Source organism: Quercus suber, unplaced genomic scaffold (assembly GCF_002906115.3).
Source record: "Quercus suber isolate HL8 unplaced genomic scaffold, Cork oak 2.0 scaffold_555, whole genome shotgun sequence".
NCBI classification, from domain to species: domain Eukaryota; kingdom Viridiplantae; phylum Streptophyta; class Magnoliopsida; order Fagales; family Fagaceae; genus Quercus; species Quercus suber.
In genome coordinates, this window is record NW_027070003.1 from 316,505 (window position 1) to 332,452 (window position 15,948).

The following is a 15,948-nucleotide window of genomic DNA, read 5'->3' on the forward strand; positions in this document are numbered from 1 at the left end:
AGAGAGACGGAGGAGATTGATAACTGTTTCACATATTGATAACCGTTTCACACGTGTTGTAACAACCTTACACACGTGCACCACAGCTAACAACCTTCTAACAGACTTTATACTTCAAAACGGCACCGTTCCTTTTAATGAGAAACGGTGGCGTTTTGTTTTGATTTTCCTTTATGTTGGCTTCGCCTTATGCACGACACCGTTTTAGCTGTTGGAACTTCTTCTTCTTCCTCATGATCTGAGCTTGCTGGACCTTCAGTATTACAATGGCTTTCACATTCATCAATATGCAGATGTATACACCAGTAAGCAGGAGAGCTTATTTTACCATCATTAAGCATGGTTTAATGTAATTTTTTTTTTTTTGGGGGGTGGGGGTGGGTGGGGGGGTGTAAGTAAGCTTAATGTAACCTTTGACAGGATCATGTTGCATCATGTGAAGGTATGCCGTGAGCACTGCCATAGTCCTAGTGTCTTGCACCAAGATATCTAGCGTTTTATCTTTAATTGATTATAACGAAGTTCTTAAGAGTGAAGACTTTGTTCTGGCCACTGTTTATGAGATTGATCAAAAGTAATCGTTGACTATTTATGTTGTAACTCTTGTCGTATAGAGCACCTTTTAGTGGTTGGGTTGCTTGATGATAATGTGTTATATTTTGTAACAGTTGAAATATAGTTCAATGGAACAGCATTAAACTGATAAAATAATTAAAAATATTCTTTGTATCAATATGTAATCGTAGTGAGGTATGAGCCTATAGAACAAGCCCTGTTCAAGTATAATCAATATTTAATCATTTGAATTTCCCATTGTTTATTGGAACTGAAATTGCGAGTTCTTTTATTATTCTATGTTCAAGGGGTTCATAACATGTGTATGACAAAAGGAATGTTGAAGATGCTAACGAGAAAAGTTGGAAGGGTTTGTTTCATAAGGTCTTGTCTGGTGTTGAAGGGATCTATTCAAAGGGTCTTGTTTTTAATTTTTTAAAAAATTTATCTGAACACTGTTGAATGCACTTAATCTGTTTACTTTATTTTAAAGAGACTTGTAGGATTCAAAGAGATTGTGGTCCTGATGAGTTTGGGAAACGAGACTATTTAAAAATCTGATTTGCTTATCTGGATTTTTTTTCTTCTATTTTGGTAAACATATCTGGTGTGATGCTTTTGTTTGGAATATGCATCAAAGTTGAAAGATTATTGTTGAATTGATCTTTGCTTTGTGAACTCTTTGAGATCAGCATTTTAAAAAAGTGCGGACAGACTGCTACATCTATGGGATTGGAATAAAATGTCCCATAGAGGGATTTCCTTGTAAATAAAGTTTTGTCCTAGAATTCTTATGCCCATTGAGGGTATCATCTAGCATCTTCTAGGAAAAGTGACTTCTAGTAAGTAGTAACATGATTGAATATTCTTTGTGAAATGCTTCATTTCAGGATCCAATCTCATCTTCATTTGATTTCACCAATAGAGAATTTAACACAACAATTACATGAAATTGTTGATATTGGTAAACCAAAAGGTGCCTCTGGATGTTCTCCATTCTAGAATTCACTACATAGTAAACTGAAACAGTTACAAGAATAGGGACAAATCGTGTGTCACTCGTTAGGCAATAACATAAAAGGGAGTAGTGAGGTAGTGTGAACTGTGAAGGTATGAGTTGGAAGTGAAGTTCTCTGTTCTCGTGTAAAAAGTAGCAGGCAGCAGCCTTGTTCTTCATTTGTCTTCAAATGAATGTTGTTTGCATTTTGTATTTAACTTAGTCTTCATTCTTTCATATTCTTTTTGAGTGTTTTCCTTATAGCTTCTATAGTATCCTATGATGCCTTTGCAAAGCCAACAGATTTTACATAGACAAGTTAAAATCAATGATTCAAAATTTTTGATACGATGTACACAACATTGACGAAATTGCGTACATGGTAGACAAATTTGATGGCAATTGATAATGGTCATCCTAGAGATATTGTCTCTTTGCACCAATAGTTTTGTGACAAGAGAGGCTTTGGAAGATCTAACATTCAAAGTCATTAAGATCTCAAAAGGTATAAACATACAGATTTCTATCCCTTTATCACAACACTAATGTGATCTGCGGGGGGCTAATGCTCAAATTCAATTTAGAAAGATTTGTTCAGGGGATTGTTGGAGCTTGCAAGACTCAACAGGCTTATATGCCAATTGGAGAAGGGTCTCGCGTGTGTACTGGTCAATACTTTGCCATGACAAAACCAAAGGTGTTTTATCTCCATTCTATCCAAGTTTTGCCTCTCACTCTCGCTAGCATACTGCCAATCCCTGCATTTTGGTTAGTTATACCTGATTCTGAACATGAAGTTACTGTTCTGAGGACAGCTTTACATTTTCCAGCTTTGAGAAAGGCTTTGGTGGAAATTAGAGGGGGGAGGATTAGTGAAGTTAAGTGAACCATCTTAAAAACATTGTAAAGACCAACTTGGATGCACAATTCACACGTCTTTACTATGGAGCAATCAGAGAACTAAAGCAATGATGAAGAGGAGTTGGGATGCATGAATTGTAGAAGTATCTCTGTGTTTGATGACAATTTGACATTTCTCAGCTTTGAGAAAGGCTTTGGAGGTAAAAGCAATGTAAATGCTACCTTGGATGCACACTTCGTATGTCATTACTATGTAGCAATTAGAGAACTTGAAGCAAGGATGAAAAGGAATTGGGATGCATAAATTGCAAAAATAGAAGTTCATTCATTTTATCTCTTGGAATCAGGATGAGAAAGTAATCATCATTTGATTCTAAAACACTATGCAGCTCTCGGAATTGACCCGAAGATTAAAATTTGGTACCGAAATATGCAACAAGTCCCTAGTAATTGGATGGTTTTTCATTGACATTATACAGCAGATGTATGATCTTGTCATAGGTTTTCAGTTTTCATATATGATAATGGCATGTCTCTCTACATGTGCATTTGATAGCACGGTAGGTGTCTGAGCAAGAGAAAACATTTCCTTCATTCATATTCACCTATGAGTGAAATCACAATCATATACTGAAAAAAGCACTAGGCCACAACTTGAATAAAGAAATTGATCTTGATGTTATTGAAAGCTCTCCTTAAGCAAGAAGTTTATACTTTATCATGACAGTATTACTGATAAGCTCTATGTTAGGACAAATGTGTTTTCACTTATTAAGAACATATGTTACTTATTTATGTAAATTGGCTAATCCTTTGACAAAACGCACTCTACTTGTAATTGGGTAGTTCTAGGTGTTTTTAATACTTCAAGAAATAAGGTTTCAAGATCAAGTGTTGAAGTCATCAAATCTGTCCAAGAAAAAGTAAGCTGAAGTACAATTTCATTAAAACTCGACACCTGCTCGATAGCTACCTCGACACCTGCTATCTATCGAGATTTAAAAATTCAGATTTTCTTATTTGATTTTCTTGGGATCCATGAATATGTTTTTGGGCCTTCTTTTCTTCAAACCCTAAACATATAAAAGGATTGTTTTAAGAGCCGTCAAGTGAGACGCAAGTTGCAAATTCATTGAGCAATCTCTGTTCAAGCAAATTGTGATCAAAAGACGAAGTTCTTGACCTAGTTCATCTTCCTTCAAGAAGTTGCTGTGTATTTGCACCATAGGGTTTTGTGACCAAACATCTTCCTAATCTTCATCGTGTAGGATGAACTAAAGAACTTTGCAGCCAACTTTTCTTTCTTAAGTTGATGTTCTGAAGTCGCGTACTGGGATCCGCGCATTGGTTAGTCACGTACTTGGGAGCCGTGCATCAAAGGTGGTTCAACTGTAGGTTGGTAATGTACTTGAGATTCCTTTACTTGTAACCGCTTGATTTGATAATAGTGGAGTTTCGGGAGTGGTGACCTGAAAATCACCCGGTGGGGTTTTTGCCGTGAGGTTTTTCCCCATTCGTAAACAAATCACCGTGTCATTTAATTTCCGCTACATATTTAGTTATTTGGTGACTTGTTTATGTTTTAACGCAATTGCATGATTAATTGATTAATTAACAACTTTGGCTAATTAATTAATTTGGATTAATCACAATGGGTCATTCAGATTGTGGCCTATCACTCTAGACTTAGTAAAACCAAGAAATAAATATGAAAATTACAATTTTATCATTGTTATCGACACAAAAGGAATAAATTTGGGAAAAAAACAACCAAGCCAAGTCCACCTAACTCAATTAAAATCAAATAAACTACCTCCTACTCTATATGGAGAGAGGAGCCACCAATATGGTTAGAATAATGAACAGTAATTGGGATGCTTGAATCTTAGAAATAGGAGTCATGGTCTAATCTTGTAATACTAAGCAATTTCTAGCAACTCTTTCTTTGAAAGCCACCCTGTCTACCGGGACAAAAGTGTTGTATGCACCTGGCACATGAGATACCTTCTCTTCTACTTGGTTTTGAGTAGATGATGACATTTGTCTACAATGCAAGATAGAGCTAAAGACCCTAGAGCATCTCATTTTCAAATGCCCATTTGCCATTATTGGACCAACTCTCATGTTAGAGGATTGGCAAACAGGGATGAAGCACACACTATTTTGTTGGTGGCAAAAGAAGCATCCATGTTACTTTGAAAGCTAGATTTTTGCTGGACTCTTCTTGTTTTGTATGGGTTTCAGGTTTTGTCCCTTGGCAAGATAATTTTTTTGGCCCATAATGTGACTTCTTGGGCTACGTTGTGTCCCATTCCCATCCTTACTATATCCAAATAAGTCTTTTTCCCAAGTAGAAATGGTTTGGGCCCCTAAGCATTTTGGGATTTGGATGGTTCAATAGTTGGCATTATGCAATTACCATTTTAGTGTGAAAAGTAAAGGTTTAAGGTAAAAAAAGAAGAAGTAAAAAGTTAAAAATTTTAATTTTAATAAAGTTTTTGATTCAAAGTGAACTTTCAAGTTTTAATCTTAAAACTTAAAAGTGATATTACATAACTATTGACCATTGCACCGAATGACATTTTGTAATCTCATTTTTACTGAGAAAAAAAAAATTGTAGGCAGAGACCCTTTTTTGGTTTTTGAATTTTGGTTAAGAAATAGTTCTATAGTTACGAAGTGGTGTTGCTGCCAACATATCAATAATTTGCTCTACTATTTCTCATAGTCTTATAAATTAATTGGTAATTTTTTTTATAGTATTTTTAACTTGTTAAAATTCAAAATTTATCTCATTGTAATTATCGATCTATTATTATTAAAAAAAAAATTGAATTTATTTAGTTGAGAATATAAAAAAGTGAAAAGATAAAAAATGTTGAGAAGATACATAAAACTAAAAGTGAGAAAATAGAAAATATTTTAGTTTTTCATGATAAGTATTTGGTACATAAGATGTAAAATAATTATATATATATATATATATATATATTTTGGTTACAAAGAAAAAAATTCAATTTAAAAATAAATAAATAAATAAATAAAAAACCTGGCAGCCATAGTAAATGACTAAACGTCACGTCGTTTTACGTACTCTAAAACCAAAACCCAGAAGACCAGAACAGAAGCTCTTTCAGAAAAAAATGAGCAGCAGGCAGGGCCCCCCAAAGCACCAAAACAAATTCGCCTGGATACCCAATGCCTACAACAAACAGTCGATTTCTCTTTCTCTGGAAAACATTTTACGAAGGAAAACTAATTAATATTTATGACTGGAAGTTGGCGGAAAGTTTAGGCCGTATTCTGAGATTTCGGGAGCGTGTCTACGTTGTAAAGAGCAGATCGAATGGAAGCGCCGTTTCGAAAAGTACAAGTCCCCTGCCAAATGGTATTTCCTTTCCCTTTTTCTTTTTCTTCTTGTCTTCATAGTTCGTGTACAAGTCCCCTGCCAAATTTTGACAAAACGCGCCGTTCGTCAGGCTTACCATAATCTCTGTCGTGGTTTGTGTTTCTTTCACAGAAAAAATAGTAACATTGTTTACAAGTTGTCAAATTTGTGTTGGAATATACAAACTAAATAGTTCATTTGTAGCTCTGATTTATTGAATCAATGTACTTTTTTATAATATATGTTTTGCCCAAGATTACAAATTGCACTCTCAGATTTTGCCCAAGATTCAAGTGTCTTATAACTTTTGTGTTTTGATTTATTCATTTCAGTTCTACCTTCTAGTAAAAGATTACGGGTGCGTTTGTAAAAAAAACTATGAGGAGTTGTGGTTTCAAAACAGAGTTTTGAGTTTTAAAAACACTCTTTTATGCTTCCAAAACACCTAACCAAATGAACACATTGAATAATAGTAAAAGTAATAAGACTGTGAACGGTTTTAGACCCCTTAAAACACACAGATTGCGTAGCCTAGATTAATTAGCCAAGTTGTTACTTAGTCAAATTAAACAATTCTAGGTTAAAACAATCCAAACAATCATATCAAGATATAATGCAGCGGAAAATAAATAACACAAGATATGATCACCCAGGAAACCACACGGTAAAAACCTGGGGAGGATTTGACCCACCGATCCTCAAGGCTAACCTGAATTCACTATGAAAGAATTGAAGTTCGTACAAAAGGACTACAAGCTCCCCGCTCGACTTCCTAATGCTACCCACCAGTAGAACTTCCTGACACGACCACGCGCAGGCTCCGAATCCACGGACTACTTCTTTCTTGAATTCTTCAATCAGCTACAAGCTCCCCGCTTGCTTTTCTTTTAAGTTCCAATGGTTGCAACAGTAATGATCTTCAAGATGTTGAAATAATCTCCACCATGAAAACCCTAAGTTTTGTGTAAAGGAAAGCTCCTCAAAGATCTCACACGAGATTCACACAAAACAGCAATGTATGAGCAACAATACAATATGGACAACCTTCAAAAACGTGGCTAGGGTTTTATTTATATACCTAGGGTAAAAACATAAAACCCTAAACGTTTAATGAAGTAGGGCTGAGTTGGAAATTCTGCAGAAAATTCAACCTGTGCGATTTTCGATCGATCGAGTCTATTCTTCGATCGATCGAGCCAGGCCGAGAGTCCCAAGTACTTCTGCAGCCACTCGATTCCAACTTTACAATATTAAACCAACTTTGAGCAAGTCTAAATAAGACTAAATACAATGTTTTGATCATGGTTTGCCAACATTACAAATTAGAGTTCTAAATACATAAAATCCTAAGACCTTAGAACCTAACAAACTCCCCCTTTGGCAATCCGTGACAAAACCCTAATTAACAGCTCAAAGTTTTACAAATAAAAAGCCCTTTACAAAGATAATGCTCATAAAATTCAATTCAGCCTAACTACTATCCATAGTTGCAAGTGTAGACAGCAGCTTAGTTGAATCAACCTGTATAATCCTGAAATACTCAACAAACGCATAAACGCATGTGTGACAGTAAAGAGTAAAACAACAGGTATAACATTCTTGTAAGATCCACACAACACAAAATAAAGACATATAAAAATGAACAAGTCATAAATATAAATCAATACGCAGTGAATCATAAAGCAACAAGAATCAATAAAAAATATCATGTATATCAATCAATGTTACTCCCCCTAACATGAATATCCCCAAAAATGATATACAAAGTGAAGCACATAGATACAATCTAAAAACTCCACAAGCTCCTCTAAAACAAAAAAAATCTCCCCCTAACAACAAAAACACTACTACAAGTCAAAACTCCACTCCCCCTTTTTGTGACGGAATGCCAAAGGGCAATCACAAGTCGCCATCAAAAGGAGGTGGTGAGGGTGAATGAAGACGCGCAAGATCAGCTCGGAGAGCACGCATCTCATCCAGCAAGTCCACCAAAATCTGACCATGAGCCTGCTGAACAGTCATGACAGTCTCCAAAGTACGACGAACATCAAAGTCGGCCGAAGGAGGTGGAGGAACATCAGCAGCAGCAGCATCATCAACAACAGGAATAGGAATATCCTCACCAGCAAGACCTGCAGAAGAAGAAGGAGGAGGTGCGCTACTAGAGGGCTCAGATCTAGGGTGTTTAGAACCAGCTCGAAGATGAGCGGCCCTCTGTCTAAGAAAAGACGCACCTATAGGACCTATCACATGGACGGGCTCAGAGGAAGGAAAGTCATCAAGACCAAGAAAGAGAAGAATCCTATGAATGAAAATAGGATGAACAAGAGCATGAGCAGTAGATGAACTCCTATAAACTTCGTTCAAAGAACGAAGAAAAAGATGGGGAAAACTAATAGGAGCATCAGTAACAAGAGCGTACAGAAAAACACACCTCTCAAGAGGAATGGTGTGAACATGGGAAATAGGCCAGATCGAATGACAAGCTATCCGAAAGAACAGATAGTGCAACCCAGAGAGCTCAGCAGAAGTGATCCGAGGATCAGAACCCCACTGGACAGTAGTACCAGTGACGTATGACAAAACATCGCTAATCTCGGGAGACTCATCATAAGGATAGACAGGATGCTGGACCAAAGGTACCCCTAGAGCATCAGCCACTACCCGAGGAGTAATGGTGTACTCTACGCCTCGTATCCAACTCTTAACTAGAGTGTTGGAATCATAGACGCGGATAGAGATGTTCGAATAGAACTCTCTAATCAAGGCAGAAGGTGGAGGAGGATCAGAAACATCCACCAAGGGTAACCAACCCCGACGCTCAAAATTTGCCCTAATGGCAGGATCAAGCTCATCTAACAGCACAGAACGCTCAGCCCAAATCTTTCTCTTAACGGTCAGTTTCTCAAAAGTCTCTTGGTTTTCCTCACTCGGAAACCTCTCACTATCAAAGGATGGAGGGGGTGAAGGAGAAGGTGAGGGAACACTCCTACGGGCTCTAGTTTTCCTAGGCATAGTGCTAAGGAAAGGACAGAGACACAAAGAGAAAAACACAAAGAAACAAGAGAAAACAAAACCAAGGGCAGACTGCAAATTAGCACAATAAATAATATAGAACAAAAATCTATATGATGCATGAACAATAAAATGTTGTGATGCATGATCTAAATGCAGTGACAAATTAAGTTTAATTGAGAGTAATTGGACAAAATTGGCTTGAACAAGGAATTTCTATCAAAAATCCCAAAATTTTAAAAAACCACTTGAAAATTTTGCAACAAATTGATGAATTGAGCATTACAAAACACAGCACATAGATTATAATGCTTAATTACACCAACACAACAAGCCAATTTCATCAAATTCTACCCAATTTAACAAAAGCCCCAATTCGGATCAAGAACAAACCCTAGAATTTTCAATTTTTCACAAAACACAAAATTGATCAAATTAACCACCAAGGATCATTAATATAATGTGTCCCCACAAAAACCCAATGATCAATTTCATAAAATAAGGTTTGAATCAACAGAAAATCCAAAAAGAATCAAGTCCGAAAATTACCCTTAAATGCATGGATTTATGCATGAAATAATGAAAATAACATCAAAAGGAAGGGCAAAAGAGTCTTACCGGCTTGAGGAAAGAGAGATTTTGCAAAAACAACGGAGGAAAACGACAAAAATCCTGAGGTGTGGAGCCTTGCCAACGCGGAGAGAGAGAAAAGTTTGAAAAAAAATTTGAATAGCACCTTTGAAAAAGTCAGAACTGAACTTTTAAAAAGCTTTTCCACGATATTCGATCGATCGAAAATTACATTCGATCGATCGAAAAGCACAGTCATTTTAAGACAAATGAGAGCACTTTTTCGATTGATCGAAAAATAGGTTGGATCGATCGAAATGGGCAGAGGCTCACTAAATTTTGGAAAAATCACAGTTTTTGAAAGACACAAGCCGAATTTTGAAAATAACTCCTCAAAGCATTAAATTGAAGAAACAAAATGCATGAGTATGAGATGGAATGCTTTTTCAAAAACCCAAAATTTTGAACCCAATATTCTTAAACAAATTGCAATCAACCTCCCATTATATTTTCTCAAGCAACAAATATGTTGTGCATAAATCTCAAGATATTTTCAAACTTGGTTGGTCAGACCAAAAACACACACTAGCATGTACAGTGTTTAACAAAGAGTAACTTGTGTCGTGTGTGATACTAGCAAAAACTTGAGATACATGTGAGGTGATATGTGAATAGCAATCAATCACAAAGTCTACAAAATTCATCACATAGAATTCAAAAGAGACTATCACCTAAAGAGTTACATCCTATAACTCCCACATCTCCTAGAACAAAAGCTTGCAATCATGTAAGTTTCTTGTATTTTTGCCTCTTATTTGCATGAGATGGCATTCAGCCTAATAGTACACACCGGTTTGAATTAAGTGAATTGGCATCAAGCCTAATAGTACACACCAGTTTTAATTTATTTTGAGGCTACACCTTATGTTCTTTTTGTGCATGTGCTACACTTTCTCGAGCACAGAATCTTATGATATGCACTAAGGTGTTCATGATTGGCTAGTGAACAGTGGTGAGATGGTTATTTATGCCTTTCTCAAAAGGATCAAGTCCGACAGTCAAATAACATGTGACTTCAAGATTAAGACAAAGTGATAAACACCATAAACATCTTTCCCACACAACATGCACTACAAAGCTCAAACTAGTAAAGTGCAATAAAGTAAGCTCATCCAAGCTAAACAAGGTACATAAGACATGTTATGTGTAAATAAATTGACCAACCTTGTTTTTCAAAAATCAAGAACATTATGTTCAACATAAATTTTGCTTCCTTCTTTTCCTTTTTTTTTTTTTTTTTTTTTTTTTATTTAAAGGAAAACAAATAAATCCTAGAATGAAATGCATGAATGTAATGCAATGCAAGTCCTAGAACAAAGAAAACACAAAAAAAAAAAAAAACAATGGTCACAAAAGAATAGAGCAATGAAGCACAAGGACCATGTCAGAAAGACTCAAGTATTTCGAGTCTTTTGCATCCAAAACTTTTTAGATGCACCATGAGCATTGGAGTTCTTATTCACATTTGAGTGATTCCCAACTCCATGATTGGAATAAAGGTTTAACACCTTTACCAATTCACCAATTAATGCCATAGGATCTTGTGCTTGAGGCACAGGCACTTTTGGTTTATTTGCTCTCTTATCAGCTTGAAGCTTGTAACAGTTAGGACGAATATGTCCAGACTTACCACAATAATGACAAACCCACGCAGGTTTACCATGCATCTTGTCCTTAGATTTGGTAGGCTCCTTAGGTTTAGATTCTCTTAAGTCTACCCTAGTCTTCTTAGGTGGTGAAACTTCTACAGGTTTAACTACCTCACTCACAGGTGGTTTGACAGTATCACTCACAACCTCACTCACAGAAGGTCCAGAAGAAGAAGAAGGAACAAAAGTAGTGGAATGTGGTCCAGTATCAAAGATGCTTTCAACATATCCTAACCCAGTTTTATCAGAAGGATACTTTTGAACATTCAGCATGTGATCAAGTTTAGAACTAGCAGATCTAGCAACAGATAAATCATGTTCCAAAGTTCTAACTTTATCAAGCAAAAGCATATTCTCAGATTTAACATTGTTCAAAAGTTCATTTGCATCAAACAGTTTAACAAGCAAATTTCTCTTTTCAAGCTCAAGAGAATCAATTTTCTTTAGGCCAAGTTCAACTTTCATAGCATCCTTTGCAGCAATTTTGCAAAGTTTGTTATAGGCCTCTTGAAGATCTGCATCTTCAGAGAGTTCCCCATCAGAAGGGTTCTCTTCAGCAGATATGCCTTCATTGACTATAGCAGTAGCCGTGAAAGCAATGAAGTTTCCATCCTCGTCACCACCGGACTCATCATCAGAAACCTCATTATCACTAAGGGTTACAGCCATAGCTTTACCCTTAGTCCTTAAGAATGTAGGACATTCAGACTTCACATGACCATACCCTTGACAGCCAAAACACTGAGGACCCAAAGAGTTATTAGAAGATTGACCAGAATTTTCTCTAGGTTTTTCAAAATTGTTAACCTTAGTGGGATCATTCTTCCTAAAATTTCTAGGTTCAGCAGTGTAAGTACCTCTTGCCTTTCTATTTGTATTCCTAAGAAAGTTCTTAAAGTTTTTGGCAAGATAGGCAATCTCTGTAGCAGAGAGCTCATCATCAAATCCACCACCATCAACATCATCAACTGACTTAAGAGCCATTGATTTGGATTTGTTCACTTTAGGTAGGTCAGACTCATAGGATTGAAGAGATCCTACAAGCTCATCAACAGGGATGGAGTCCACATCCTTGCTTTCAGTTATGGCAGTCACTTTGGGTCTAAAGTCTTCAGTTAAAGATCTAAGAATCTTCCTAACAATCTTAGGTTGATCATAGATTTCACCCAAATTAAAAGCAGAATTAACAATATCATTCAGTTTGGCATAAAATTCATCAAAGGATTCATCATCAGACATCCTAATGTTTTCAAACCTAGAAGTTAATTGCTGCAGTTTGTTTATCTTAACTGCCTTTGTGCCTTCATGCACAGTTTGGAGGATTTTCCAAGCAGTATGAGCAACCTCAACATTAGAGATTCTCTTAAATTCCTCCATAGAAACAGCATTAAAGATAGCATTCATAGCTTTGCTATTGAAGCTTGCTGCTTCTTTTTCAGAAGTTTGCCACTCACTCACAGGAGTAGCGGGCTTCTCCCATCCGTATTCAACGGAATTCCAAACCCTTTCATCAATGGATTTCAGGAATGCTTTCATCCTTACTTTCCAATAGGCATAGTTGTTCCCATCAAAATGAGGAGGAACAAACAGAGAGTGTCCATGCTCCATGACAACAGGGGTCAAGGATCAGCTCAGAGATTAAAAATCTCAAACAAAAAGAGCTACCAGCTCTGATACCACTTGAACGGTTTTAGACCCCTTAAACACACAGATTGCGTAGCCTAGATTAATTAGCCAAGTTGTTACTTAGTCAAATTAAGCAATTCTAGGTTAAAACAATCCAAACAATCATATCAAGATATAATGCAGCGGAAAATAAATAACACAAGATATGATCACCCAGGAAACCACACGGTAAAAACCTGGGGAGGATTTGACCCACCGATCCTCAAGGCTAACCTGAATTCACTATGAAAGAATTGAAGTTCGTACAAAAGGACTACAAGCTCCCCGCTCGACTTCCTAATGCTACCCACCAGTAGAACTTCCTGACACGACCACGCGCAGGCTCCGAATCCACGGACTACTTCTTTCTTGAATTCTTCAATCAGCTACAAGCTCCCCGCTTGCTTTTCTTTTAAGTTCCAATGGTTGCAACAGTAATGATCTTCAAGATGTTGAAATCATCTCCACCATGAAAACCCTAAGTTTTGTGTAAAGGAAAGCTCCTCAAAGATCTCACACGAGATTCACACAAAACAGCAATGTATGAGCAACAATACAATATGGACAACCTTCAAAAACGTGGCTAGGGTTTTATTTATATACCTAGGGTAAAAACATAAAACCCTAAACGTTTAATGAAGTAGGGCTGAGTTGGAAATTCTGCAGAAAATTCAACCTGTGCGATTTTCGATCGATCGAGTCTATTCTTCGATCGATCGAGCCAGGCCGAGAGTCCCAAGTACTTCTGCAGCCACTCGATTCCAACTTTACAATATTAAACCAACTTTGAGCAAGTCTAAAGAAGACACCATACAATGTTTTGATCATGGTTTGCCAACATTACAAATTAGAATTCTAAATACATAAAATCCTAAGACCTTAGAACCTAACAGACTGAAATGAATAAATTGTAAGTTATTGGACTGAATTGAATTTTGGGCAAAGTTTTTATTTTATTTTATTTTTTTGCTACTAGGTTTTGGTTAATCTAGAATTTAGGCATTGGGTTGATGTGGATGTAGGTTGTAAGGAGAAGAGTGTATGCGCAAAATGCCGTTGCTGTGTGGGTCGTATAGTGGGAAGGTTTTGTTTGATAAATTTATTGCTTTGATATGTATTTATATATTCATTATTTATTTTGCGGGTGTATGAAATTTTGTTTATATGGTGTTTATTCTCGTAGAGATTCTTCAGAAGTAGAGGCCAAGCAAAAATTGCTTGACGAGGTGGTTATTTTATTTTATTTTTTTCCTCTCCACTATGTCAAATAATTTGTATGAATAGTGCAGATAAGGCTTGGTTTTGCGTGTTAAAAGTTAATGGATTTGGTGATTTTGTTGTAGGCCATTAAGAATATTTGAGAAAGAGACTGGAGGACTCTGCTACGTGCAGTAAGCTCCCTAAAGCAATGCTTTTTAGCTATTTGATATTTTTTTTTTATAAGGCTCTGGCTCAAATGCACTTTTTCAGTTCTTTCATTCTTTCATACTAGTATAGTATATATAGGTAATGAAATAAACTTCATCTCAAAGTAAACAGTTAAAAATCAACATTCTTTATGTTATGAATCTACTTTTTGTTATTCATGAAATACTTTTATCATCAATGTTATACTGAGAAATAGGTAATCATGTTGTAGCTTCTAAATTTTGATCATACGTAGTGACATATTCCAAGAGATTGTAATTGCTGCGATACTCAGCTTAAACAGGACAATGTCTCTTTCGTTATAAAATTTCTAGATTATTATTGGCAGTTGTGTTAATTATGTGTTGGTCTTTCTTGGACCCCTTCCATAAAAAGAAGAGTGGAAAAGAAACATATTTTTAAGTGTTAGGAAAATTAACTTTAGAACTTTCAAACCCTTTTTGTTAACTGACTCTTAGTTGAGCTAATTAATGTAGGCATTCGGAAAATACTTAATCATGCAATATGTAGAGAGTAGGAAAATAATCAGCTTTCTAGACTACTAGGGAATTGGAGCCTCCATTGATCAGATTAGTTAATTTTATACTAATAGTGAGACTAAGATGACTGTACTCCTTTCTTGTCTGTTTTATTGGACAAGAGATAAGATACAAGTTGTAATTTGCAATCCTCTTGCCTGGTAGGCCAAATTTGCTTATAGGTTCAGGATGACACATGACACATCATCTGTTTACTTTGAATGTTATTTTGCATTTATATAATATATATCATCTCTCTTTGCATTTTATTCCGTGTTTACATGTATCTCTAATTGTGTCACATTTCCCAGTTTTTGTTCCATTTACATATAATTCTAGCTCTTACCAAGTTGAGCTTGTTTTTATGGCATAGTTTTGGATTAGATCCTGTCCCGTGCTGTGGTACTTTACTTATTGCAAGGTTCAACTATGCCAGTGAGTTCTATCTCAATTCATATTTTCTTTTTACATAAGAATAGATAGATGATGTGGTTATGGGTTCAAAACCTACTTAATTTCCAATGTCTCACTTAAGGATCATGTTGAGTTGAGTATTGATGATACTGGTGATGAGGGAGATAAGGATCTAGGTTTGAATTAAGGTGTGTGAACTCCCAATTCCTAACAACGACATGTACTAATGTATGTTATATTAGAGAAATGAAATATTTTGTTACATTCACAATATGGACACATATTTAAAGCGTAAAATATACGAAAATTTTGAAAAATTTCAAGAGTATAAAAGGGAAGTAAAAGTCAATTAGGATAGAATATTAAGATACTAACATAAGATCATGTAAGATAGTATATATTAGAAGAGTTTAAATTATGTTCGAATGTGGCATAAACCCCTTGAATCATGCCACCAATAATATAATGCCACATCAGCCTTTAACTAAAAAATTAAATACATCTTTCTACACATAATCCTATTTCAGAAATCAAAACAAATCAAAATCTCAAACCTCTTCTTTCTATTGTTCAAGTCTTCAAGAACAAAGAAGTACACCTAGCACCTCACTACCCATGCTGCAATAAGCCGCCACAAGCCGCAAAATTTCCTGCCATTGTTGTCGTCCTTTCTACTATCCCACTCTCCATAGCAACAACATATGCTGTATAGGGTTTTTAATTGGGGTTTGAGGGTATATGCTGTATAGGGTTTTTAATTGGGGTTTGAGGGTATAGGTTTTCTGTGGGTTTGAAGGGTTTTTTGTGTCAATGGGTTGGTGACTTGGT

The 15,948-nt window shown here is 36.0% G+C and overlaps 1 long non-coding RNA gene across 2 annotated transcripts; it reads left to right on the top strand.

The window, feature by feature from the left end:
• The first annotated feature begins 13,747 nt into the window (after nt 1-13,747).
• LOC111986138 (uncharacterized) lies at nt 13,748-15,330 on the top strand. 2 transcript variants are annotated; one of them, XR_010625307.1, is made up of 4 exons: nt 13,748-13,843; nt 13,944-13,986; nt 14,104-14,151; nt 15,080-15,330. It is a non-coding gene; the product is annotated as an uncharacterized LOC111986138 (long non-coding RNA). The 2 variants fall into 2 exon arrangements; XR_010625306.1 differs by having other exon boundaries at nt 13,748-13,986.
• Nucleotides 15,331-15,948: the final 618 nt, after the last annotated feature.